The 27,081-nt window shown below is 45.9% G+C and overlaps 1 protein-coding gene across 7 annotated transcripts in view; it reads left to right on the top strand.

Moving 5' to 3' along the window:
* The window catches only part of PCDH15 (protocadherin related 15), a 460,568-nt gene that overhangs the window by 179,419 nt on the left and 254,068 nt on the right, over positions 1-27,081 (top strand). The window lies entirely within an intron of this gene.

Here is a 27,081-nt window from a genome sequence, read left to right on the forward strand (position 1 = left end):
TCATAGTTGGAACAGCCCCAGTTGTGTGGCAGGTAATTAAATATCCAGGGGAAGGTGGCTCGAGGTTCACATGTGCCATAATTCCACACTATCTTGCCTATGCAGACGTTTGCCCTGCGAGATACCGACAATTTTACGGTGTTCCTCTCAACCTCTGTGAGTGAGTTATGGGTTCATTTCTGCAGGGGAGAATGAACAACATTAATAGGACTTTGGAGAGCAGTCTGAGTTTCAGAATGATGTATCCTTATCTTTTGAAGTTCTTCTGTACTGATCTTTGAGGCAGATATGAAACCATTCAAATGGTGTTTTATAACCTACCCTTGGGAAAACAAATGTTTGTAAACATCTCTCTCTTCTCAGGCCATAAGAAGCAGCCAGTACATATATTAGATACCATAGCCACTGCACTTACTTACAGATCCTCATGTCTTCCCCTCTTCTCTTCTCATTTTTACCCCAGCTCTCTCACACTGTTTTGCCTCAGATTTGTAATGACTCCCACATGCAGGGGGGAGGTTGGGTGCAGAAAAAGTGTGTCCAAAAGGAAACCTAAGGGTCTGGGAGTAGGCAGGTGCTGATGTTACTTGTTTCCACTCATGGGCTACTGATGAGAATTAAATTGAGGTCAGCCCTGGGCACAGAGGTTTATTTGATATTGTTGGTGTTGAGAGCATGTACAATTAATGCCTGACCTCGGGGTGCCGCAGCCGAGCAGATGGAATTATCTCTGCAGGCTCAGCAGGGAAAGCTGCTCCCCTGCCCAGCACCTGGGGGAGAGAAAAACAGTTTCAAAGGATGCTTCCAGCTGTGCCACCAGGGCGTGGGAGACTGCTGGGGTCTGACATTCATAAAATTACTGTGGTGCACCTTGAACTTGTTTGTTTGCTCCTTCAGCTCCCCGCTGATGAAATCTTTGCGCCCGCTAGCTGTAAATTTAGCCGTAAGTGGTTATCTGTCTCGTCCCCAGCCTCAGAGGGCTCATTCCTGCCTTACAGCCCTTTGTTATTGTGGGAAATGAAAGGAAAGGGGAGCTGGAGTGGTGCTGAGCCCAGGACTGTTGACAGCCAGAGCCGTATCCCGTGTCAGACTCTGACTCTGCTCTGAGGGTGCAGGAGCACTGTCCCCCCTGAGCACCTCTGCTGCTCCTCTGTCAGTACAACGGGTTTGAGCAGATGTGGCCAGGACAGTGATTAAATTTCTTTTTCTGCCTTTTCCTGCTCCCTGCCAGGGTTCTGTCTGCCTTCCTCCATGTCCCAGCATGTGCTAGTTCACGGTCCTCCTGGGACTGACTCGTTTCCTCTGATAGTTTCCTAATAAAACATGCTTAAAGCACCAGCATCACCATCAAAATAAACAGTGAAGTTGGTTCCAAGCCCAATCTTTACACTTACAAACCCTCTCACGTGTTTTTTTTCAGTCCTGGGTGCGTTTGTTGGTGAGTTGCTCCTGCATTTGCCACTTGGAGGTCGTTGCCCCAGAGGAATGATTTTTAAACTTTTAAAATGTGCTCTTCTTTCTTCATACAGCAGCTATTTAGGTGCAAATCACATTATCACCGTCATTAACAGCGCAGCATTAACCCTAGAGGGCAGATGAAGGCTCTTCCCACGCAAACCGTGTGAAATCCGGGGAGAAATGAGTCGGAATGCCACAGGGGATGCACCCAAAGGTTATATTCTACAAATCCCATTACTTACTAATCAGTTGGTGTGCTCGCCTCCCACGTATTGCTTGGAAACTGTGCTCATAAATTCAGTCTGAAGCAAATGGGGTGTGCTGAGCTATTGAGTCTGTGTTTTGGGGGGTAGGAGGCTGTTGGGTGCCACCAGGCTCACCCTGCTGTAGAATGGTTTGGGATTCTTCACATTTGGATGTTATTTTTCCCCGAGAAGTCACAGTGTTTATGTCTCAGAACGTCAGGCCTCTGTAAAGAACACATCTTGCCAGCTGGTTCAATTTGCGTGGCAGTTTTTCCCATTCCGACGTTCACGCTGTTTTTGCAGGGATGTAATTTAGGTTGTAATTTGACACGGGCTTGTTTTTATCTCCCTGCTAAGATTTTGGTTTGGGGAGGTTTGCTCTCCGTCTCCACTTGATGAACTAATACAATATTCAGCTGCTGTGTGGACCCTGTATTTCAATTTGGCTCATCGTTTGGAGAAGTGTGGAAAATGTTCCGTGCTGTATAATCAAATAATTTAAATTCTGCTGGGCCTTTTGCCAAGGCGAGGAGGTGAGTGCTGGGAGTGCTGAGTTTAAAAAACAAACCCTGAGTTACATACGGGTTTTGGTAGCTTCCAGAAGACTTTTAGGGCAGTACTGAGGTCATGCAGGAGGCTTGTCCTGAAGAGGGAACCTGGAGAATTTGGAGAAGCAGGATAAATAGGGGACCCTCGTTCCTTGGAGGAACAGAGTCCCATAGGAGGGACCCACACATGTCACTGCACCAGCTGCTGGGAACAAAAATAACTCTGTCCCAGCCAAACCCAGGACTTTTGGGAGAGCAGAAAAGGGGAATTTGTTTTCCTTCCATCAAAGGGGTGGAAGGGGATCAGTGACGTGGAGGTGGCACCTCCAGGAAATCTTTTGTGTCCACCGAGGACAATTCCCATGAGTATGTTTGACTGAGATACTTACTGTTTCCACACCAAAACACGGAACACAGGAGCAGAGAGAGGGAACAGCTGGATGACATTTATTTTGGCTAGCAGAGACACTTGCAGAAATCACACTTGCAGTGACAAAGGCTCCCCTTTTTTCTCTTGTCATTCCTACACCATTCCCTGTGGTCAGCTGGCCTTTGTGCCCCCAGCATTTGGCCTTCTGGTATTTCTCCTTGCTGTTGTGGTTGTGAAGTTTATACAGAATCTCATGTTTTCTTCATAATATTATTGTTATGTAGAGAAAAAACACATACAGTTTTATTCAAGATTTTTTTTTTTTGCTTGCTTTAAGTTTGTGTTAAAAAAAATAGTGACTTCAGATTTTTTGGAGTGTGATTTTCTTAGTGCAGCCTCTTTTGCTTAAGCAGTTCTTGATAAGAAACAGATTAAGAGAAGAGCCCTCGTGATATGAGAATGAAATGACTTGTTTGTTTTAGGCTTGTAATTATTCTCCATGATGGTTTTAGAGTTGTAACTGATTTGTAAGCTTTAATAATCGTAGTGTGCCATCATACCTTGCAGCACTTTATGGATGAATCCATCTCTGTTTCCAGCCTCGTGTGTCAGCACATTTAATGTGGCTGCGTTTTTCATGGCTTAATTAAAACTATTAATTTCCACAACTCCAAATTGCCCGTTCTGGCAGCCTGTGGGTGGATGCAACAGGGACCAAATAACTGTGTTTGGGGAATGCTGGAATTTACAGGGAAACTGGGGCACAGCTCAGGTGGTTTGTGGGAATGTGAAAGCCAGTGTGTGTGTCTTCCTTCCATACCAGTTACAGGCATTTTGTAAGATTACTTCCTATGGCACGAGGGCAATGAGAATTCCGTGTCACTGGCAAATACAATGAGTATTTTTCCCTCTGAATTAGAGAGGAGAAGCAGCCTGAGTGACTGCCTGGCCTTAATGCATTCACTGGGTACAGAACAAATAGGCAGTGTGAAATCCCTGCTGTATGCTTGCTTTCCAATTTCACTACATGATGACTTGAAGGGAGAAAAAAAAGATCTCATAATGTTATTTCGGTGCATTTGGGATGTGGAAGGAATTTTAAGTTCTTTTACACCGAGACCGCTTTTATTTAGTGAATATAGGTCTGAGTTTTCTGTTTCAAACAGAACCAGGGATAATATATTTCATAATATAATGATCTACACAAAATAAATATACTATGTTAAATAAATAAATAAATAAATATCATATGATATAGTTCACTGGCACAGGTTGCCCAGAGAAGCTGTGGCTGCCCCTGGAGCCCTGAAAGTGTCCAAGGCCAGGTTGGACGGGGCTTGGAGCGACCTGGGATAGTGGAAAATGTCCTTTACTGAAGCAAACAGGTGTGTGTTTAAGTGTGGGCTTTAGAATGGAAACACCAAAATCATCCAGCTTTTAAAGTAATTTTGATTTTTTTTTTTTTAATTAAAGTGTCTATGACACTCAGATGTTCAGGGAAATTAATGCTATTACAAACCCTCAGTAGCTTTAGGATTAATTATTCCTTGCCAGTAGCACAGGCTTCGAGTCACTCTGTGATTTGGTAGAAGAGACACTTCAGAGAAAAATTGTCCTTTTTTTTTGGCTATTCTGCTCATTGCTGCTTCAGTCAAAGCCCCCTTGTTTGACATTCCAGCCCCAGCCCTTCAGTTATCCCCCCGAGGAGCTGTGGTGGTAGTTTAACAAGGTTCCAGAAAGTCAAGTACTGGGCAGAGGTGAAGATTGGCCACTCTGAGTCCTTGATCCCGGTTGAAATCTCCCGTGAACTGACCTAGAGGTTGTGGATATTGGGAATTCCTCCCTTTGCCAGTGGCTGAGGCAGGCAGCTGTGTTTGCATGGGGAGGTGGCAGAGGGATGCATTTTAACAGGATCTCACTCTCAGATCAGCTCCTTGTCCTGCAAAGGAGCTCTGAAGGGCTGTCCCCAGGTTAGTGAGTGACTCACAAATGGGAAATTCAGCACTTATGGTACCAACATCTATGTTTATTCTGAGAAGTCTCTCTGATTCAGCTAATGAGATACCTTTCCCTGCTCTTGATTTCATTGCTGGGTGTGTTGGGTATCAGGGAAAAGCTCTCCACAAGTGTCATGGCACTGCCTCATTTACTTTAGGTAAGGATGGGATCAGAGGATCTGCTTTGCAGAGAATAAATATGGAAAAATACTGTCTATTATATACTGGATATAATATACTGGATATAAAATAATAGATAGGTTATACTGATAGTATTTAACTTTTAAGTAGTGAGAGCATCGTGTTTGCCAACAATAAAGAACTCCTTGTGAGGAAATACATTCTCACAGCTGGGTCATAAAACAGTTTTCCCCAATGTGGCATAAGGAGAAATTACACTTCTCGTGGATGGCAGGAAAGTTGTGCTGCACACAAATGGGATCAGTTAAAGGGGGATGCATGAAGGGAATGGGATTAGGATGGAAATATGCTTTGCTGAACATCTAATTGCTGCACTAAAAAAAATTAAATAAATAAATTAGGGCATTCATTCTGAACATGCTCTGACTCCAGACACAGACAGAGCACCCAGGGAGGGGAAACTGCAGCCTGGGATTCCTTCTCTGAGCTCCCTCTGCCTTGGCTTGTCACGGCATCACAGGATGGTTTGGATTGGAAAGGATCTTAAGATATCATCCCATCCCACCCCCTGCCATGGGCAGGGACACCTTCCACCAGCCCAGGCTGCTCCCAGCCCCATCCAACCTGGCCTTGGACACTCCCAGGGATCCAGGGGCAGGCACAGCTTCTCTGGGCACCCTGTGCCAGGGCCTGCCCACCCTCACAGCCAGGAATTTTTTACTAATATCTAATCCAAACCTGCTCTGTCCATCTGTTCCCCTTGTCCTGTCCCTCCATCCCTTGTCAATGGTCTCTCTCCATCCTGACAGATGCCCTTGAACCTGCTGACCACGTTGTCATGCAGATATTCTTACAGATACTCCATTCTTTAATACTGGTGTGGCTCTTTCTCTCCAGTTCTCCATTTTGCATTTCTTCTGCATTGCAGCACATTCTTTAGACAGAGAACAGGAATGGGGAATACCCTCTCCTGTTGGGATGAAGGTCTGAATCCAAGAGCAAGTGAACTGCTGTGAGAGAAGTTTTGTTTGCTTTTACTTTCAGTGATTAATTTCATATAGCCCTAATTAATTATGTAGTGTTACGACCTCTAAGTCTTCGGTTCTCCTTGTCTTTAAATGATCTTAAAATTCCTGATGGCAGCATTTGCTGGGTTTTGGCTGCAGAAACATCTCCCACAATCCGTATCCCACTCCAGGATCTTCCTGCTCCCCTTGGACCTGCTGCCTCTGTGCAGATAAATGACCCAGACTTGCCAGCAGTGCTCTGGATGAGCAGTGCTGTGACTTCTGCTTTGTGCCCTCGGGCTTTGAAGGTGTCCCCAGCCTGCAGATGGGCCGTGGAGCCCCTGACAAACCCTCTGGGTTTGCCCTTGTGTTCTTTCAGGAGCTCTGGTTTGTGTGATCCGTGTTCAAACAGCCTCGTGTCCTTTCACCAGCAGGATATTCAGTCTCTCGGGATAAAGTGGCTGCTGGGGAAGGTTTGTCTGAGCCAGGAGAGAATGAACCAGCTGACAGCGAGGGATTAAGTGGTTCTGTTGATGCCAGGGGTAATCCTTGTGGAGAACTCCAAAATCAATTGATCCTGAAGCGCAGAAGGTTCGGGTTTTTTATTTCCAGGGCTGTGATCTTGTCCCTTCTGACTTTGTTCTTTCCCTGAAGTACAGGGGGGAAAAGGCATTAATGAGCAGTGTGACACTGAGCCACTGGGAGTATGAACCCAAAAATGCCATCAGATTTGGGTTTGTCGGTGAATTAGGAATCAGATCTGGTGATGTTAAATACCATCCAATGATTGTTTAGCCCTCGAGGGGCTGAGGGGCATTGGAAAGAGGAATGTAATGCTGGATGTGCCGCACTTTTGCGAAATTTAGGAGATTAAGCAGGGAAAAGTCTTTGTCACAGCATGAGGTGCTCCCAAAGGGTCGGATAACAGATAATCCCCTCGTACTAAAGCTCTATATTTCAGCTACAACAGCAATCAAAGTAAAGCCTTGAGAGCCTGTAAAACCCTGCCTGAAAGGCGAGGGCTCTCGAGTGTGCTACAGAAGCCGTTTCAAAGTTGATCCAACAAGAATCAATTCCCTCTTTTTTCTAAACGCTCCGTGTTGGATGTCGGGGGCTCCTCTGATGCTGTCAGGAGCCCTGTCCCGGGCGGGCATCTCCGAGCTGTCACCTTCTTTAGTATATCTGTGTTTAAAACAAAATGTATAAATAAAAACACCTCTCTGAATGAGGTTGGTGTGTTTTGAGGAATGTAAGGTTTTTTTGTTATTATTTGATTTTTTTGGTGAGCCAGGTGTCAGCCCGGATGGGTGCTGAGCAGGCAGAAGGATCTGCCGACCTGCTGGAAATGGGGAGGGGGGAAACGCGAGTGAATGGCACTCACAGGTTCCAGAAGAGGTTGTTAATATGAGCTGCCTTTTGGCCACCGGCAGGCAGTCAGAGCAAAGATGTCTGGGGGGTGGTCACTTTTTTGGCTTTTTCCCTGAGAGAGCCCCCCTGGATCTGCAGGTCTGAGGGTGGGGAGGATTTCTCGTTCAATTCCCACCGTCAGGAAACCTCCAGGTGAGGGGCTGTAACTCTGGGAGCTGGCAGGGCCATTCTGGACTCACAGGCAGATTTCCCAGATTCTTGGGCCCCCCTTTTCCTTTGGTGCAGGAGCACCTTAAAGCTGTTTGAGCCTGGTTTTTGGGAATTCCCCTTGAAACGAAGCCGTGATTTCTCTGTCTCTCCAGAGTTGTGTGTGATAGCATCGGGGGGTGCGTGGGTGCCTGTGCTCCTGGGCTAGGTCTAAACACCTCAGCACAGCTGTGCAGTCTGGAAGGGAAGCACAGCTTTTATTTTCTCTTCCCCATGTCTGGTTTTTCTCTGGCTTTGCAGTCGGGAGGGCTCCTCCTCGTCAGACATTACCCCATTACCTTCCCTGAGCCGTGACTTCTTTCTCTTCTAACGTGCAGCCGTGGCAGGATGAAATGCAGAACCATCATCAGGCTTTTACAGAGGCAGGTTTTGGAAGCTGCAAACACTTGCAAGCTAATTTTTAAGATTTCCTTTCAGCTGTGAATTTTCCCAGCAAAAATGACTGATTTTGTACTGGATGAGGGACGGGAGAGGTACAACACTACGTGACAGCTGCTGTGCAGCCCAAGCTTAAATAGCTGTTAGCGATGATGGCAAGTTTTGAACATGTTTCTCAATAATTGCCACGATGGGGATGAGTGATGCAGCAATGGGTGGCCACATTTGAGTGGAATGTCAGGTTATTCTTTGGAAACCACCTACTCGGTGGTGTGTTCCTCCCCAGCGTCTGCTGTGCTCCTCAGATGTCGTGTCTCTTCTCCTTGCTCCCTTGTCTGATTTCTTTGCTTTTTATTTTTCTCCCTCAGTCTTTTAAATCCCTGCCACCTCCCTGTGGTTTTCTGGGTTTGGGACTTTGGTGCATTTGGAGCCTGTGCTGGGGAAGGTGTAGAAGCATCTTGTCCCCTGTTCACTGAGCTCTGTGACTCGTGCACATGGAGAGTTCTGGGGGGTAAAGTCAAATAGAACCTGTATAACTGCAGGAAAAATTAGGAGAGTAACAGAAGAAAAAAAATCTCTTAATGCCTGAGTTATTCTCTTTGTTGCTTACATGACCGTCAGGAAAGCACTGAAACATTTCATGGCTACCAACTGAGGACAAAAATGCAAACATGGAATCATAGAATTGCTGCATGGTTTGTGCTGGAAGAGTTCTTAAATATCATCCTGTTCCAACCCCCTGCCATGGGCAGGGACACCTTCCACCAGCCCAGGTTGCTCCAAGCCCCATCCAACCTGGCCTGGGACACTTCCAGGGGTGGGGAGTTGTTCTAACGTGGTTTTGTACAATATATACAAGTATAAAAGTAGAGGAGAGTCCTGCTGAGTCTGGACCTTGCATTACCTGCCAAGTGTGAAAGCACTGGAGTAACAACGTGCCCCAGAGGAGGAAAGATGTGCTTGTAACAGTGTCAGTATTTAATGAGTGGATCCAAATGTCCCACCAGCACCTTGGTTTGTGGGCAGGGAATTTTTGAGCAAATGGTTCAGCTATCTGCTTTGATCCTGAGGGTTTGCAGGAGCCACAGTGGGTCTGTGCTTAGACCCCCAGAGGATGTCCAGGAGGAAGATGGGAGGGCACAGCTGAGCTGCACAAAGGTCTGTGTGTGTCCCCCGAGGTGCTTGGAAGAGCTTTTCTTTGGAGAGCATGTTCTTCTCACGTGTTTGTGTTTGCCTGGGTCACGTAGGGAGGTTCTTTCCACACCACTGTGCCCGATGCCCCCCTTGTCCCCCAGCCCAGAGCACTGAGTGCCATGGCCAGGCCTGCCTGGGGCACCTCCAGGGCTGGGCACTCCAAACCTCCCTCTCTGGAGTAAAATATTTATCTTAAGGTATTTTTAGATTGAGTTTTGTTACCAGGTAAGAGTAAAATGCACGGCACTCGTTTTCCAAGGGATGAAGTATCGAACACTATAGTCTACATTGCAAATACAATCAGAGTTTCCTCACCAGTTTCAGGAGATAATGCAAGGGTTCAAGGAGAAATAGATAAAATTAGAAAAATAATTAGAGATATGATTGGTATTCAGGTCACCAGAGGCAAGACATTCCCCCTAAAGCATCTGCAGAACTGGCCAGAAAAGGGTGAGGCGTTACCTGTGACCTGTCCCTGAGCCTGGCGGGCGACAGGAGAGGTCCCCGAGGACTGAGGAGGGAAATTTCCCTGCAGAAATGATCCCTTTGTAGATTTGCAGTTTGTTTCTAGTTCACTGAAGTGAACATAGGAATCATGGTCTGGGGAAAGTCACCAGGAACACGGTCCTGGCTCAGTGTGACGCTGCTGTCACACGGGGAAGGGTTTCCATGCCTGTCCTGAGCCTGTGACAAACATGAAACATTAGATGCTATGTTTAATTTTTGTATTAATTCACTGGCTGGTGAGACATCAGAGACTGGAATTGGAAAGCCACAGACACAGCGGCTTGAGAGAGCACTGTAGGCATTTGGACAGGGGCAGAGTTACAGTCTGAAATGGTGTTGGCTCAGGAGGAAACGCTCTGAAATAATCGAGATTTATTTTAGTCACAGTGAGCGCTTGGCAATGCCAAACAGAGAAGAAATGGCTGTGCATAACGAACAGGGCTCAAAAAGGCCTGATGAGGGGCAGGTGGGTGAGTGGCATCGCGTGAGGAGGCACTGAGTGGGTTTGGAGTGTTCAGCTGAGAGGTGCAGACAAGGCTTGGGTCTCAGGGAGGGATAGAAGCTCTCCCATTGGAAAAAGGGGTGACAGGCAATTTAATAATTCTTTCTCATAACAAAAGTAGTAGGATTAACATATTTGCTAGTGGAAGGTGTCCCTGAGCCTCATTCTGATCTGTAGAAACCCACTGAAATTACTGAGTTTTCCTCTGCAGTTAAGGAAAAAAATAATATACGTAAAGTCCTTTGGGGCCGCTTGCCATGAAAGCAGTTTCACGACTGCTTTTCTCATGCAATAAATTACCCAGGAAAAAAGGATAACAGATTAATTTAACTAATTTAACTAAATTGCATATAGTACGTTGTTTTATTAAGCAATGCTGCGGTGTAATTAAGAGTTGTTACTGATTAAACACCTTGTAAACACAGAGCTATTAATTAATACTAAATTACAATAAAATTAACCAAGTAACATAAACAAGCCATGTAAATGTTTTAAAATGACAGATAATTCATCACCTAAAAGGCTGCTCATGGAAACCATTTCTTCTAGAGTTTGCTGAAATTAATATGTCTATAATAATTGCAAAAATGGAAATAGGGCAAGAAGAGCATTCTTTATGATTTTTCGGTCCAAACCACTCCTTGGGCGAGGAACATGGTGGGTTTTTAAGATGGATATTCTTAAAAAATTATTGAAGCAAAGGCCTGGAGCCTCAACTCACAGAATGCAGGGAAAAAAATGTAAAAGTAAAGCTCAATGACACCTTCAAGCCCATGCCTGGGTTTGACACTTGTTTGTCTTATTTGAATCCGAATCTGAACAACTCATGCATGGCTAAGCTCTAATTTGAGTGTTATGTATTAATGCCACGGCTCCCATTCAGTTCTCGTTTGCAGGAGTGTCAGGGTGTCTGAAACTCATTTGCATGCCTCAAAGATGTGCTGGACTGGATGGCTGAGGAGCTCTGGAGATCCCAGGGGTTTTCATTTATCTCTGCATTAAGCAGAGAAACACCCGATCCGTGGTATCAGAGTGCAGGGCTGCGGGGGGTGGTGGCAGCAGGAGCTACAGAAATAGCTCTGAACTCCCCCACACCTGGGATCAAGCCTGATTAAGACCAAATAATTGGAAGCAGGTTTTGGCAGTGCCTGAGAACACCCAGCAGCAAGATTGCCAAGGTGTATGACAGCACTCGGGCCTCGGGCTGTTGTTGTGTGTGAGACAAGGTGAGAACTCCTCGAAATATCTCTGGGGCTTAATGGCATTTTGGAAACTGCTGAAAATTCCAATTGACTATTTTGATTGCCTCACAGACAGAAGCTGTATAAATAGACTATGGTTTTTTCCTAAGGAAGTTACTGAAGTTTAAAACCCGAAATTATTATGTTTGTCTCATGCTGTTGGATAACACTGTAAGTGCCAGAAACGTAAATAGATGTAAAATGTAAACTAGACCAGGTGTGGGTGCAAATTGAAGGCCCAGCGCCTCAGCCAGGAGGCAGCTAAAAAAAAGTTTGTTACAAATATCAAAATGCCTTCAGCTTCTGGTATTCCAGTATTTGCAGATGAAGGCATTGTCGTGAGCAGTAAAGGCCATGAGGTTATGAGTTTGTCTACAGTTATGTTCGTCAGTGGACAGAGGGCTGATGGAGGAATAACAGCTGGGGATAGGTATGTTTGGAGCCATAAAACACTGCTGAGGGTTGCCTTGAATAGTTCCATCTAAGTGGGAGAAACATTAGCCAAGCCAAGCACAGCCTAAAACACGGCTGACATAAATATTCCACAGGCTGGGGGATGGAAGACGGTGGGAGCTTTTATTCCTGACCGTGCTGTTCAACCTTTCCTGGACCATAGGAAGAGGGAGAGTAGGAGGGAGCTTTCAGGAGGAGTATGAGCAAACCTGCAAGAGCAGCCACTTGTTTAGGAGGCACAGTGTAATTATGTCCTGCAGTGTCATGTCATCCCTATCCCGGGACTCCTTCAGAGCCAGGGAAACACAGAGTGTGAGCGAGGGATGGTGTCTGGGAACATCCACCCGCTGGTTCTGCCCGGCTCATGGTGTGGAGCGTGTGCTCTGGGGGCAGCTGCAGCTCCACCTTTGCTTGGATGGATCCCACATCCCTTCCTGTCTCAGGCAGGCTTTGCATTTGGCGACTCTTGCTGTCAGTTTGTACCTGCAGGACAAGTGGATCTGATTGAACTCTGCACCCGGTGCAGACTCAGCTTCTCTTGAGGGCTCAGGTGGGTGTGGGTACCCCGTTTGTCCAGAGTGGAAAGGCTGTTCCCGGTTTCTCCTTGGCTGTGTTTGCTGAGGAGATCAACCTGTTCTTACCCACCACTCTCGCTGCATTCCCAGCTCCCCAGCCCTCACAACTGGGCAGTTTATAGGGGTTTTTTTCTCTAAAATCAGGGTGGTTTGGTTTTTTTCCAAAAAGAACCACAGCCTGCCACTTAGACTCGTTGTGCTGGGGTGGAGGCAGATGGCAGAGCATGCTGTGCTGCAGCAGGGCCGGGGGAGTGGGAGCCCGGGCCACCACGAGCAGTGAGGAGCAGCTGGCCGTGGGCTGGGACACGCGGGGGCCAGCTCGGCACCCGGAGCCGCTGAGGACACACCGGCAATTCCCTGCTGTCCTGGCTCTGTCTCCAACTGCTCGATGAACAGGAGCGTTCCCCAGGAAAGGACTGGCACCCTGCTCTCTGCTTTTAGAGAGAAGTCAGTATTAAGGAGAGCTGAAGCCTTTTTAGCCTGAATCAGCCAGATAAGGATAAAAGGTGTTGTTCACAGTTCTCCTCATGCCAAACCCTTGGGGAGGTCTGGAGTGGTGAAGGATCCATCTCGTCGTGCTTTAGGACATCCTCTGAAAGGGATGAGATTGGGGAGGAGGAAAGGGGGAAAGAAGGGGCTGCTGAAGCTGGAGGAACAAGGCAATACCCCAGCACTAACTGTGTGCCAGATTCCAGGGATGGAATCTGAGTCTGGAGAAGAGAAGGCTCCAGGGTGAACTCAGAGCCCCTTGCAGGGCCTGAAGGGGCTCCAGGAGAGCTGGAGAGACTCTTGGGACAAGGGATGGAGTGACAGGACACAAGGAATGGCTTCCCAGTGCCAGAGGGCAGGGTTGGATCACCTCGCAGTGGTGATTCCCTGTAATCTCTTGTGTGGGTTATGAACCTCCACCTGTCAAGTTTTCAACAATCTGGAGAGTTCAGTGCCTTAGTGAATTCCCTTTCCTGTTGTGTCTGGTTTGACATAAAGCCACGCTGGACTCAGAGGTTCCACACTGACCAGCTTGGAATCCCTGCTGATCTATAATCAAACCATTTTCTGAGGCACTGCAGATGTTTGAGTGACCTTCATTAAGAAAAAAAAAATCACCAAGACTTTTAAAAACTGGTTTTATGTTATCATTAGCAGTAAATTCTTTAAATAGACTTCAGATGCAGTGGTGAGTTTGTGTGGCACAGAGGGAGGAAAAAAAGAGAACTCATAATCTGGTTGTAATTTTGGAATTTGATCGCTGCTCCTGTGTGTGCAACCAGCCAAGTTCACCAGCTGTGTGAAACCAGCATTTACATGCAGCAGAAACAGAGGCAGGCATAAATATATATGGAGTGTATTCAGAAAACAAGAAATAATGCTAAAACAAATCTTACTTTGACTCAAGTTTACCTTCTGCTGCCAAGAAAAATACGACCGAGCTGATTTTCCGCAAAAGGTTGACAGTAAATCAGGTTTTCATTGCTGCAATTTGACAACAAAACTTACAGTGAAAATGCCAGAATAGTGTTCTTTTCATATTATTAGCAGTTGAGGGAGGCTTTTGGAAGGTGGTGGTTTTCTGACAGGTTCTAGGAACGCCACCTGTCTGGCTTTGCAGGAGGAAATGGGGGTGTTGATTTACAAACCTGGGGCCGGTAAGTTGTATGAGTTGTGTTAGGGGATACAGTTGCATTTGTGTTTGTTTTGTTTTGTTTTTTTCTGGTGATAACTTTTAAGGTGCTCTTCAGGCAAAATCAAACCCTGTTTTTCTGCTGCAGATGAGGAGAAAGAAATGTTTGCATGCAGAGCAATCCTGCTGCCCCCAGCCTGACCCTGCTTGGGGATTTGGGTTTGGGAATTTGCCTTGTAAGCAGCCCCCAAAAAAGTAGTGATTAGTCTCAGCATAAAGCAAATTCTGTGAATATTTCAAGAGCTGATTAGTATTCTTTATTTTCTTGACTTATGGATAAAAAAACACCCGTAAATTTCTGCATAAAAATTCAGGAGCAGGCTCTGAGAGAAGTGTAGAGATGGAGTTGGATATAGGAGGTGATAAAGGAACACGTGTGTAGTGTAAGCACCCTTATAGGTAACATTTGCTTAATTAAGGTAGAGGGGGTAATTTTCAAAGCTGCTGGAGAGATTTAGGGTTCTTGCTTTGTGAAGAAGGTGAATTTGCATTCCTTAGCTGTGGTAATAGTGCTCTTCCTGCTGATGTTTAAAATATTTAAACTTGTATTTAGAATACGAGTTACTTATTTTGGTGCAGAAGAGGCCAAGTGAAACTCTGGACTTGGAGAAGGTGCTGGAGGGGAAAAAAAGGAAATTTCTTGTAGCAATACATAGAAATAGGGCTCTCCAGCTCTCCTGGAGCCCCTGTAGGCCCTGGAAGGGGCTCTCAGGTCTCCCTGGAGCCTTCCCTTCTCCAGGTGAATCCCCCCAAGCTCTCCCAGCTCATAAGAGAGGTGCTTCATCCCTTTAGTCACCTTTGTGGCCCTTAAGAAAGAAGGAGGAGTCCCCAAAAATTGCAAATATACCAAAAAATGTTCCAGATCACTCATGGGGGTTGTTTTTCAGGCAGTCATCAGCTGCAGAAATTGAGTCAGTCTTCGATTACAGCCTTGAAAATGGAGTTGGCACCATATTTTACAGGGGTTCTACCAATGTGCCCTTTGTGCTCATTCTCACCTGTGGCATTTTGGGCCAGTTCAGTGTGTTTTGGTGCACGTGAATGAGCTGCCTTTTAGAAGAACCTAACCCAGCAGCCCCGTTCTGGGGGCACAAAATGCTCTGCTCCCCCTAACCCGGGTGTGAGGGTCTGATCCTTCCCCAGGGCTGGTGCCAAATCCAAAGGAAAGCCCCGAATTATCCATGGTGAGGATGAAATGGATCCAGCAGGACCTGCTCCCACCTGCTCCCCTCACCCCAAAGCCCAGGCTGATGTGACACCCACGGGCCGTGGTCTGTGTTGTCATCTTCCAGTGCCGTGGAGAACCACGGGCTGCAGCTTCTGTCTGGTTTTATCAAGGTAAAACCCAAAGCAATCCCCATCTACACAGCCTTTTTTGGTTGTTGTTGCTGTTGTAAAATAATGTACAGAGCTACAAGCCCTTGATGATCAGAGGAAAAGCGCTCTGCAGTGTGTGAACAACACACAGCATGATGCATCTTCATTACCCAAATACAAAATGACGGTCATTTATCATAAAATCTGCTGACAGCGGGCATTAATCTCCTGGTAAAGCAAGTAGTAAACTCACTTCCCGTGGCATTGCAATTCATTTTGTCCCTCTCCCTCCACTCCACACATGAAAAACTGGTCATTCTCCGGACAAAGTAATTGCAGCCGTAACGGTGTGGATTTCTGTGGGTGAAACGTGGAGTGATTTTGGTGGGATGTGGATTCAGTGCTGGCAGGACGTGCCTGTGGTTTATAGGAACTCCATTTCCTCCCATCCTCAGTCTCCCACCAGCTCTGTTTAAAGCCAAGAGCAGAGGTTCTTTCAGGAGGAACTTTCAGCAGCACATTTGGAATGTGCTACACACCTGTGGAGTCCTGATAATGAAACTTTTACCCCTTTTTATTGGGGTACATTTTGAAGGCTAAGGAAATGCCCCTCAGGCATGTTCCTCATCCCAGGGAGGACTCACACACACACACAGAGCACCAGGCTGCAAAGAGCCAGTCAGGGCCTTTTACTGTTCAGTGTTTCAGGTTGGGGAAGGGCAGAGAATAGATTTGAGTCCCAACAAATCACAGATAAGTGCCTGATATGGTTTAGGGCAGGTGTTTTAGAAGAGTAAAAATTGCTGTGAATTTTTCCTTGGTTTTTCAGTTGACAGCCTTCGTGAAAATATGTAAACTACTTTAATGGAAACCTCAGGGTTTGTTTTCTTGTTATTCTTCTTATTTGAAGCTGCATTTATCAGGAATGAAATGGCAGATAGCAAAAACTATGTGTTCTGCTCTTCTCTATTTGTTTGCAAGGTGAAAACTACTTAAATAAAGGCAAGTAGGTGATATTAGTTGCTCTTCTTAGTCAGTAACTAAAATATGAACAACATCATTGATCTATTTTATACTTTCCAGGTGATCAACACATAATCTCACCAGCTAGGTCTGGGAAGTGCAGTTAAGTTCCTGTGATAATTTCCCTATTAATATGGGCATGTTTGGGCTGAAAATGATTTCCAAAATGCTCTCTCCAATAATCCACTTAACAACCTGTATTCCTCGAGGCCGAGTTCAAAACTACACGATTTTTGTTTTCCTTGTATCCCTTCTCTTTCAGTTTTCTGGTTTTAAATTCAGTCCTGTTTTAAGATGTCTGTGTAGACACACAGTGAGAGTAATGCTTCTGATGAATTCCTGGTGACTGAAGGTCCTGTCTTTGAAACTTTAACTCAGAAAACGCTGTGGGGTAAGGATGGGAGGATCAGTCCTCTTGGAATGCTGGCAGCATAAAAATTTAATGGACAAGGTCGAACAGTTGTTGTAAAATGGCAGGAGCTGGTTCTTGCCAGAGCAGTTGTCGTGGCAGCATTTCCATTCCACCTACAAATGCTCCTCTGTTGGTTTGATGTCGCTGTTGGAGTGATGGGGTTTGTTGAGCTCTAAAATCATCCTGGAATTCCAGAGTCTCCTTTCTGCTGGGAGCTGTTGTTGCTGAGTCTGTGTGATGAGTAAAGGATAGCAAAGCTCTTGTTTTTTGTCAGCTACTTCCTGTGGAGAGACTGAATAAGTTACTTTTCCCTTTTTTTTTTTGTCTCTGGTCTCTAACAAAAGCTTGGAGTGTTTATTTCCACGTGGGGATAATGGACTCTGATGTGTGAATGCTGTGCCAAAGAGATCCTGAGAAGCACATGCAGATTAGGTTATTCCTCAGGTCAGGTTCTGAACAAAGAGTAATCAAGAAGGTCCTAAGTGAGAAGTGAGATAAAAAGCAGAATTCTGATCAGCAGGTGATTTTCTCTGACTGTGGGGATGGTTCCCCTGGCTGAGCCAGTGAACAGCGCAGACTGCAGGAATGGGGGGGGCTGGAGCTACTGAGATTTACAGGAAGCATTTACTCAGTGCAGTTCCCAAAGGAAATTATTATTTAACGTGGAGATGGGGCAGATCATACAGGAGTTATAAGAAGCTGGCTGAGGCAGATAAGGAGCTGGGAAGAGAGGAGGGGATGCACTGAGAGGTGAACTCCCAGGTTGCAGGGCAGGTATTGGAAGCATTCCTAAGGGAAAGGTCCTGTGAGCAGCCCCCTGTAATTCTTCTTTAATGGCCTTGACACAAGGTCTTTGACACAGCTTTTTAAAACTCCTATAATGCTGTGAAGGGCAAAAATATGACCCAACAGAACTTTGTTGACTTTGTGGATTAGTATGACAAAGGCAGGATAAAATTTAATAATAAGCACACTGCCATTGTTAGGGACTCAGAGCAGGGGGCTGCTATAAACAGGAGTTTCAACATATGGAAATTCAACTTTTTTTTTTTTAAAACAAGAAGTGTTTGTTTGTAGCACATAGCTGAAGCTCTCATAACTGCAACGTTTTCCAGAGCACCTGCTCAGCAAAGAGCTGTGATTTCCCCTGAAGAGCTGAGAGCTTAGGTATGCCATAAATTCAGAATAAATAAACCCTCAGCTTTTCAATATCAGGTTCTGAGCCTTATTCTGTCAGGTTCAAAGCAGCTGCAGGTCTGACCCCTGGCCTTGCATGAGAAGTAGGAAGGTGCCAGGCTACCAAGATGTGGGTTATTATTGGAGCAGCTGAGGAACTTCTTCTCAGGGCTGTTCATTCACAGAGTCACTGAACGGTTTGGATTGGAAAGGACCTCAAAGCCCATCCCATCCCACCCCCTGCCTGGGCAGGGACACCTTCCACTATCCCAGGGTGCTCCAAGCCTTGTCCAGCCTGGCCTGGGACACTGCCAGGGATGGGACCTCGTAGCACAATCCCACCCCTAGGCCAAAATGACGTCACAGGAGTAAAAAGGAGCAGGTGAGCCCCAAAATGGGCCCTCCTCAGTGAAATGTGGGTGTGCTCCACACCGTGGCTGACCCTCTGAGGATTGGGGATTAAAGCCAGAAAGAAGAGAAAGAAAAGGAATGTTCTACAGATGGGCAAACAAATTGGTCAAAGGAGACGGAACAGAAGGTGGGACTGGCTGATCAGGTCTGTGAGTGAGAGGAGGACAGCAGCACAGTCCCCAGAGAATCTGTGCACAAACCTGTGATACTCAACTGATAAATGAACTGCAAAAGAGGCAGAGTGTGCTGCTGATGCTTTTATTGGAGCAGTGAAGCCGAGTGCTGACTGTGGAAAACTGCAGGAGGACTGAGCAAACAAAGTGCCTGGGCAAGGAGTGGAGCTGAAATCCTCTGGAGGGGGTGCAGAGTGGAGAGGGCAAAAATCCCACCCACGAGGTGATGGATGCTGAGCTGACTCTCTGACTGCCACTCACTGACCAAAATGCTGGGCAGAGCTGGAGCTGGAACATGCAGAGGATGCTTTGCTGGGGTTCATCATAACAGAATCATCATGGAATGATATACAGCATATCATGATATCATGTACAGCAGAGATGCTGCAAGTCCCCAGGTCCACTCTGCCATTTTAAAGCAACTTAATTATAGAAATGAAGCTCATGGAGGTCTCTTATGAAAGAATAAAAAAGGCAGGTTAAAACAAGGTTATGAACAGGAGACCCTAAGTCATGAGAACTCTCACATTTTCATCAGCTTGGTTTCTGTGACAGGTTTAGAGCAGTGGTAAATATCTCCCTATTCCAAGGTGTGCCGTTGCAAATCCAGTGTTCACATTTTTGACAGGAGTGAGAAACTCACCAGGACTTCAGACTGATTTGTTTGTTTGTTTGTTTGTTTTGTTTGTTTTACAACGAAAAGAAACTGTAATATCGTGGGGATTTCAGAAACAAACAGAGAACTGCACACATACAATAAGATGAAAGGTGGTGTCCCTGTTAGCTTACATCTCCCAGGACCCTGGAGGACAGATGTTCTGGGAGAACAGACACCCGTCAGAACACGATGGAAGGGGGAGGATTTGAAAGGTAGCCAGAGCCTACAGATGGAAACTTTAAAGAGATAAACCCCAATTTCTAAGTAGCCAGTATAAATAACGGGATCAGCTGGGGGGGAGTCGGAGCCAGCCATCCCCCAGGGCTTTTGCAAAAGCACAGAAAGAGTAAAGACTTTGCAGGAGTTGTTTTTTTAGCAGTGCTCTTTCTCCTCCCCGCTACTGTAACAGTTAATTTGAGGAATGTTCCATCCTCGATGAGTCTTTTAGCCTGTTTTGAGGATCATTACAGGCAGAAGGAGAGGGAGGGGATGTAGAAGGACATGGTGTGTAAGAGTGTGTGAAGTGAAAAAGATGGGTTAAAAAAAGAGTCGTCCGGCTTGGTCCGATGTTTTTGTTTGTTTTTTTAACAGAGGAAGTTTTTTTGGCAGAGTCACAGGAACAAAAGCAGGGTGTCCTTTGCAGAGTGGCCCCTCCAGTGTCCCAGCAGGTCACAGGGGACACAGCAACCCCAGCAGCAGCAGAGGGCAAGGGCTGTGCTGAGTCACACATCAAAACAGGTTGGGGGTTGTTCGCTTTAAGAAACTCAGAAGATTTTTAACGTCCAAGCAACAACCAATGCAGCGTTCAGTGAGAAAGAAACCCCCCACCTGCAGCCTAATTGTGCTGATTGTGAGACAGAGACCAGCTGTGAGCACCAAGGGTTCAGCTCAGTGTGGCACCGCTGGCCTGCTCCGAGAGGAGAAATCATTGGACACTGAGGAGCAGGAACCTTGGGTGAAGACAGGTAAAATCGAGGGTTTCCTGGCAAATACAGCAGCCTTTGTGTTGAATGGGAATGTAACTTTGCAGTCTTGGTGGAGCAAACCCCAACCCCTGCCCAAAAATCAAAAATCAGATGGCTTCTCTGAAGAACTTAAAAAATATTCCAGTAGGAGAGAAATGGTCTAAATATCTCTTACCTTCAGTGTTATCTTCAGAGCTGTCCCCCATGGCAGGGAGTTGGAACAGGATGGTTTTATGGTTTTGGTGATTCTGTGATTTCTCCACTGTTTTCCATTCCCTGAACACCTGACTTGCTTTTTTTGCATCACAGCACCAAGAAAATGTCTGTACATGTTGGGTTTCAGCTCACATTTTATTCCAGGGGTAAAGCACTGACATTAGAGGAGCCAGTTTGGAAACTCATGTTATTAAATAAATGCTCACTGATAAACGTTCTGGTAGGGGTTCGATGCAAGAAGGGGAGCTGCTGGCAAAAGTGTGTCATAAATTAAAGGCTTCACATTAATTAGCATTAGAAGGCTTTGCATTTCCATGTGCTAAAAACCAGCGGGATGAAGTTGTTTTAAACAACACGGAGCTCCTTAGTGAAACCTTGATTCTGTCTGGCTGTTTGAAAAAAGGTTTCTGTGTTGCTGAGACAAACCCCGCCGTGGATAATTGGACTGATTCGATTTAATAGAAGGCTCTGCCTTTTTGTTCTCTGGTTTGGGGCAGTTTGGGTGTTCTGGGAATCGGTTTTGCCACCACGCCGTGTGCCACTAGGTGGCTCTTTGGTGGGGAAAGCTCTGGCAAAGAACAGGATGGGAGTGCAGGTCACTGGCCAGGTTTGGATTGGATTGGATAGGTTTGGATTGGTTTGTGTGTCAGTAGCCAGCTCGGTGCATTCAAGAAGGTTAAGGGCCAGGCTGTCCTTTGTTACAACAATAACGACTTTATTCTTCAGAACCCGGGGTTATCTTTATTGGTTTTGCTGCAGTGGCTGCACTGCTGTTGTTTCTCTCAGAGCAGTGGTACTTGCACATTAAAAATGTTGTGTTAGTGCAGTGCTGTTTTCCTACTGCATCTGCCTCTCCCAACTAACCCCGCAGGCTTCTTTCTGCAAACACAGATTTACCTTATTTTCACAGTGATCTACATTCCCTGTACTCAAACAACGCCATAAGGAACAAATTGTTGGTTACACTGTTAATCAAACAGCATCGCAGTGGGAGCCAGCCAGCAGCACCAGCAATTACAGTTTATTAGACACCTCTTCTTAAACAGTTGATATTCTTACACATGATATTATGTGTTTGCTAATAGGCCACATATCTTATTTATGCATTTCACCCTCCTTTACCTACACCAGCAGTTGTGCTCCCAGCACATGCTTTTGCACATAAATAGGATCATCATTGGGAGCTAATCCAGTTTACAGATTCTCTCAGTCAAGCAACAGCAGGGCTGATTTGAATAGTCAAAGTGGAAAGCCCCCTGCTGTCGTTAGCCCTCCATCAGTGTTGTTCAGGTTCTTTCCAATATCTGAGCTAATGCAAAGCCCCTCTGATAACCCAGATCTTTCTTCCTGCTTGTGCTGTGTAGTGTTGCAGGTGGGTAAAAACCCAACCTCCATTTTGTGGTTGCCTTTACCATAATGCCACTTGGCATTCTGTGGGTTAAGAAAAATGAATCCTTTTGCAGGTTTTTATTCAATTCTAACCGAGGCCAGACTTTTCTGGGTTAAGATCTGCCATTGTTATTTCTGTGGACAGCGTGAAAGTCCTCCCTGACTTAAGAGTAAAATGGTAAGAATAAATAACATGCACACTGACCTTTCAGTCCCGAGGAGAGCGTCTGCTTAAGAGCTTCACAGCTCCCTGCCTCGGTGCAGGTTGACATTTGCAAGGTTGATAAGTTGGTTATTTGGATGTAAATCGACATGGAAGGAAAAACAGTCCCAGTGGTTGTGATAAGAGTCCACTTTTTCTCAGTTTAATGTAATATGATGCACAGCAGATCACAGAAACCCACCATCAATGCATAGTTTAAATGGGGGCTGCTGTTACGTGTCAGTGTGGAGGTCTGGCAAGGGAGAGAGTTAAAATTTAATTGATTAAAGAGGGGAAAAAATGCCAATCAGGGTTTTTGCCTGCTATGCCTTAAAACATCTCTGCAAGCAGCTCTCTGTGGTGATAGTATTTTAGGGATTAGAAGCAGGCTGTGGAATATGAGTCATCTTGAATCCTGATCGAGATGTGCGAGCCTCTGATGCAGAGAGCTGAGCAAAAGGAAGGTTTGGAGGTTTTTCCCTTCCTTGGAAGCCCCCTGTAACTCCCACTGGTGTTCCTGATCACCAGGAAGGTCAGGGGTTTGCTCTGGCTCACAGCAACAACCAGTCCTTTGTTCAGCCAAAGCTCCTTCCTGGTCTTCCACAAACCTTTAGGAATTGTGGCTGGGCACGGGCAGGCTCCCTGGAGCACACCTGTCGTGGCTGCAGGGCATTGGAGCTGCCCCTCTGCTCCCTGTGTGAGGGACCTGGATTTTGGCAATCTGGCCCTGCTGAACAAACCTGTACTTGATTATGCTCTATCTTCCCACTCACAGATCTTCTTTTTGGAGATATGGGCAAGTTGTTGCGCTCACCACTGCTGTTCTGGGCAGATAAAGCTGTTTATTTGGAGGCTTCCCAGCTTATTCTGTGCTTCTGACGCTCAAGGACCAGTGACTAATTCAGTGTTTCATTAAACATGAGTGTTTGAGATCACAGTGACTGTGTAAGACCTTCTGCTTCTGAATTCTTCATGACAGATTGCGAACTTTTAATCCTCCTGTGGAGAGGGCTCACAAAATTCCTGCTATTCTCTTGTTACGTGTTCCTAAGCAGAGCGTTGTCTTGGAGTGATTTCATGTTGTTTGAGGGTTGTCTGGGGCTTTGTCCCTTCACAGAAGGGACAGTGATGCCAGGCCCTGGCAAGGCCACTTTGCATGTCCTTCTGTAAGACAGGTATGGAGGAGATCACACTCTAAATTAATTTAACTTTTATGAGGACTGATCCGTTACTTACTGGCCCTTGTCTTGGAACTCTCACTCCTGACAGGAAAGTGGTCCACAGTACCTTTGCTGGACACATATGAGTCCCTCCTGGGACATTCCCATGCTTTTATTTATCCAGTCTGTCCCCTGCTCTCACCTCAACCCTGGAACTTAACATTAGGTTTGTAGAGAAAGCATCTTACAGAATGCATGTACGTTCATCACTGGCAAAGCCAACACCGTCTCCTGAGGCTCTGGGACCTGTGAGTCAGCAGAGTGAAAGAGCCCACTGCCTTTTGTGAGGTGTTGTGCACCTGACAGCCAGGTCAAAGCCAGGCTTGGAGAGCAGCAATTCAGTTCCTGCCCAAGATGGTCAGAGGATGGAGCAGCTCTGCTGGGAGGAAAGGCTAGGACAGCTGGGATTGTTCAGATGGAGAGGAGAAGGCTTTGGGATGACCCAGTCGTGGCCTCCCAGGGCCTGAAGGGGCCAAGAGGAAAGATGGAGAGAGACTGTTTCACCTCTAGAGAGGTGAAAAACTGCTCAGGCCATGACAGCAACCCATCTAGTTGTCCCTGCTCTTTGCATTCATGATTTCAGAGCATCTCTGAGCCACCTGCACCTAACCATTGCAAGGGCATTTTCACAGCCTAAACTCGTGATTCCCTTGACATGACAGGATTTAAGGAAACCTCCTATTTGAAGCAGCTGCTCGCTGGTGCAAGCAGCTGGTTCAATCTCCACTGCATGCCTTCCTCTAGGATTGGAACCGGGATTGCTCCTGGGGATTTGGTTTGAAGAGAAACAATTACACAGGAAGGAAAATCTGCCATCTCTCACCTTCGTTTTTGTTTTGTTTTCCTGTAGCAGCCACTACTCCAGCACAGAGGCAGACTGAATATCCATGTCCTTAACGTAACACCTCGTTCAACACGGCCCTCTCTCCTTCTTCCTCTCTGATGTCTCAGGGGCTTTCGAAATGTTAAAAGGTGAACGAGACAAAACCAAAACACGAACAGGGAAAAATACAGCAGACAGAGACATCACTGCTGCGAAGGTGACAAAGACTGACGGGAAAATTATATTTTCCACGCTTGTGCCAGCCCTGTTGGAAGGCTCTGCTGTGATGGTTTAATTTCATCTGAGTAGACCTAAAGCATCTGCAGGGAGGGTGATTCCTGTCTTGCACAATTGGGATGAGGAAAGGCAGGATCACTCCTCAGTTTAACAGGATAAAACCTCTCTGGGATAAGAGTGGCCTCACCCATCATCTGGGGTATGAATTGGTGGCTCTTTTTTTTTTTGGAGCCACCAGTGCTCCAGTCCCCAACTTAACCCTTCTTGCCTCTTTGCCTTCTTCCTGGCTGTCCCCTATTTCCCTGCCACCAGCTTCAGCAGGACCTCTGGCAGGACTTAAGATAACCTGGGTGGTGAAAGGGGGGGACATCAACAGGGTCTGAAATAAATTCATTTACAGTTGTAGACTTAAATTTTCTCAGTTTCACCCAAATCAAGGTGTTCAGAAAATGAGTGGATGTGGCACTTCACAACATGGTGTAGTGGCCACGGTGGTATTTGGTCCAAGGCTGGAATTTATGATCTTGGAGGTCTTTTCCAGCCTTAATGATTCTGTTCTCCTGTTGAATCGTAGTTCCAGTGTGAGTGCAGTTTGTATTTCTGCCTCCCTTTTTCACACACAGCTGCAAATTTTGGTCAGTGGCACTGTTTTATTCCAGAAAGTGCAACAGCAGGGTTGGACTCCCTTGCCCTTATCCAGGTTGTTTCAGGTGAATGTCCTGCTGCTTTAGGAAGATCTGAAAGCCAGCCTGGGAAGGGCAGGAGGAGCTGCTGGTGCTGGAGTCGTGAGAAACTACAACTGTGTGCACCGTGGCTCCTGCTTCAGGAAAAAATCCAGCATTTTATGGCAAAATAAGAATGGAAATCTGAATGCAGCTGGGTTTAATTACTGTAGTTTTAGATTGTGAAATGCTTTCCTTTGGGTACCAGGTTTGTTCTCTTTTTTTTTTTTTTTTTTAATGTTGATTTATGATAGTATTTTCTTTTAATTATCCTTTGTTTTGTAGTTGACGAAAAATAGACTAAGAATGAGCACTCAAAAAAAAAAATCCCCTTGAGTAGAATTGGTTTAAGGCACCTCAGCACCCTTAAAAAGCTCCTGAGAGCTACTTGACAGCACAGGCAGCTTCTTAAAGACATTGAGCCAGTCCCAGTGCCAGTTTGGAGAGGGATGGGAAATCCCATTTCTATCTGAAACCAGGGTGAATTCAGCCAGAGTGAGTCCAGGATCAGGCAGTGCTCAAAGTCCCTTGTTTTTCTTCTGAGGGAAAAATAATAAGGGTGTTGTTCAGTAAGAATCCAACCCTTACAGCAAATAAAAAGCGAGGGATGGATAAGGGTTATGTTGGAAGAGAAAGGAGGGGAAAAGGACAGGGGGAAAAGCTGAATATGAATCAAAAGTGGCATTGGGATGGAGAAAAAACAAAAAAACCCATAGTCCTGATGAGTGTAGCAGTGCAGTTGGGGTCTGGGTCCTGCTCTGAGCTCTGCATCTCGGGAAGCTGTGGGAAGGTCAACCAGAGGTCTGGAAGAGACACCTTGCAAGGATAAATTGATGCTTGGTGTGAAAAGGAAAGAAGGCAAGTTTTAAAACAGTCCTTCACTACGAGAACAGCGACTTTAAAGGTAAAAAACCCCCACAACATGTGGATGTGGCACTTGAGGACATGACTGAGTGGTGAACGTGATGGTGGTGCTGGGGTGACCTGATGATCTTAAAGGTCTCTTCCAACCCTAATGATTCTGTAATTCTGTGCTTTTTATCCATGATGGATAGGATCAACAGGTGGAAATCACAATCAGGAATGTTTGTAGCAGATATTTGGATGCACTGACAGTTCAAGTAGTGGATGAGTTGCCTGAGGCCGGTGTAGCAATGTCCCAGATGGTGGATACACTAAAATTTCCCCAAAGACCTAAAACAAGTAGCCCTACAATTTTGAACACAAATATCCAGGGATTTTGCTTTCACCTGCAAATCACTGAGTGTGAAGGCTCAAGTTCATTTTGCTCCAATTAAAGTTTGAAGATGGCAGTGCTGATGGTGGGGACTGAAACCTTCCCCTGTTCCCATTAAGGCAGTTTGTATATTCCAGTTTTTTTATTTCTATTTTTAATGGGCACAACGGCTCTGCTTGCCAGAAGCTGCTCAGTGCACTTGCTAATGAGAGAATGAAAATAGATTTTGGAATGTTTTTAGAAATCCTTGGAATAAATGTGTGTATTTTTGAGTGACTTACCCCCCCATCTGTATACTAACAGTACATTCACAAAAGCCTTCCTAATTTGCCAGTGACCTAAGGAGTCAAATTGTTTCCTGTTGCTGAGAAATTTAATTGCTGTGGTGTTTGTTTTACCAATTTTTGTGCATAACCATATGGTCAGGAAATCTGAGGTGAAAGGCCACAAAGTGGAGCCAATACCTCTGAGGTTTTGCTTTCTGTTCGTCACAGTCAGCACCCTGATCTTGCATGACTTAAAGGAATTATTCTTATGAACAGGTAGAAGCTGTAAATCATCACCCACCCACAGAGCAGATGCCTACACTGATCATACACAGCCATCCCTGCACCTGGACTTGTGGCTTTGCACAGAGTTTGTCTCTGTTGGGGACGTACCTTTTCACGTGGATTTCTGTGGTTGGAATGCAACCCTCTGTTGTACCAGTACTGGAGGAGTCTCAGCACAGCTCTTGGGTTACTGCCAGGGGAGCAGGCCATCAGCAAACAGTGTTTTAGAGAGTCCAGCTTCTCTTGGTTTGTGTTCAGTTCCAGGGTTATTTTCCATGGTTATTCAGTTCCGTGGTTATTTTTGTCTCAGTTGAGGCCTCTCTGCCTGGGCCAGGGAGTTACTGGCTCCCACCTGAGGTAGTTTTTGGACTGTGAGCAGGTCCTTGAGGTGATGCACCAGTGGAGTCATTCTTTGCC

This window comes from Myiozetetes cayanensis, unplaced genomic scaffold (assembly GCF_022539395.1).
Source record: "Myiozetetes cayanensis isolate MyiCay16 unplaced genomic scaffold, myiCay2020 scf10, whole genome shotgun sequence".
Taxonomy (NCBI): Eukaryota; Metazoa; Chordata; class Aves; order Passeriformes; family Tyrannidae; genus Myiozetetes; species Myiozetetes cayanensis.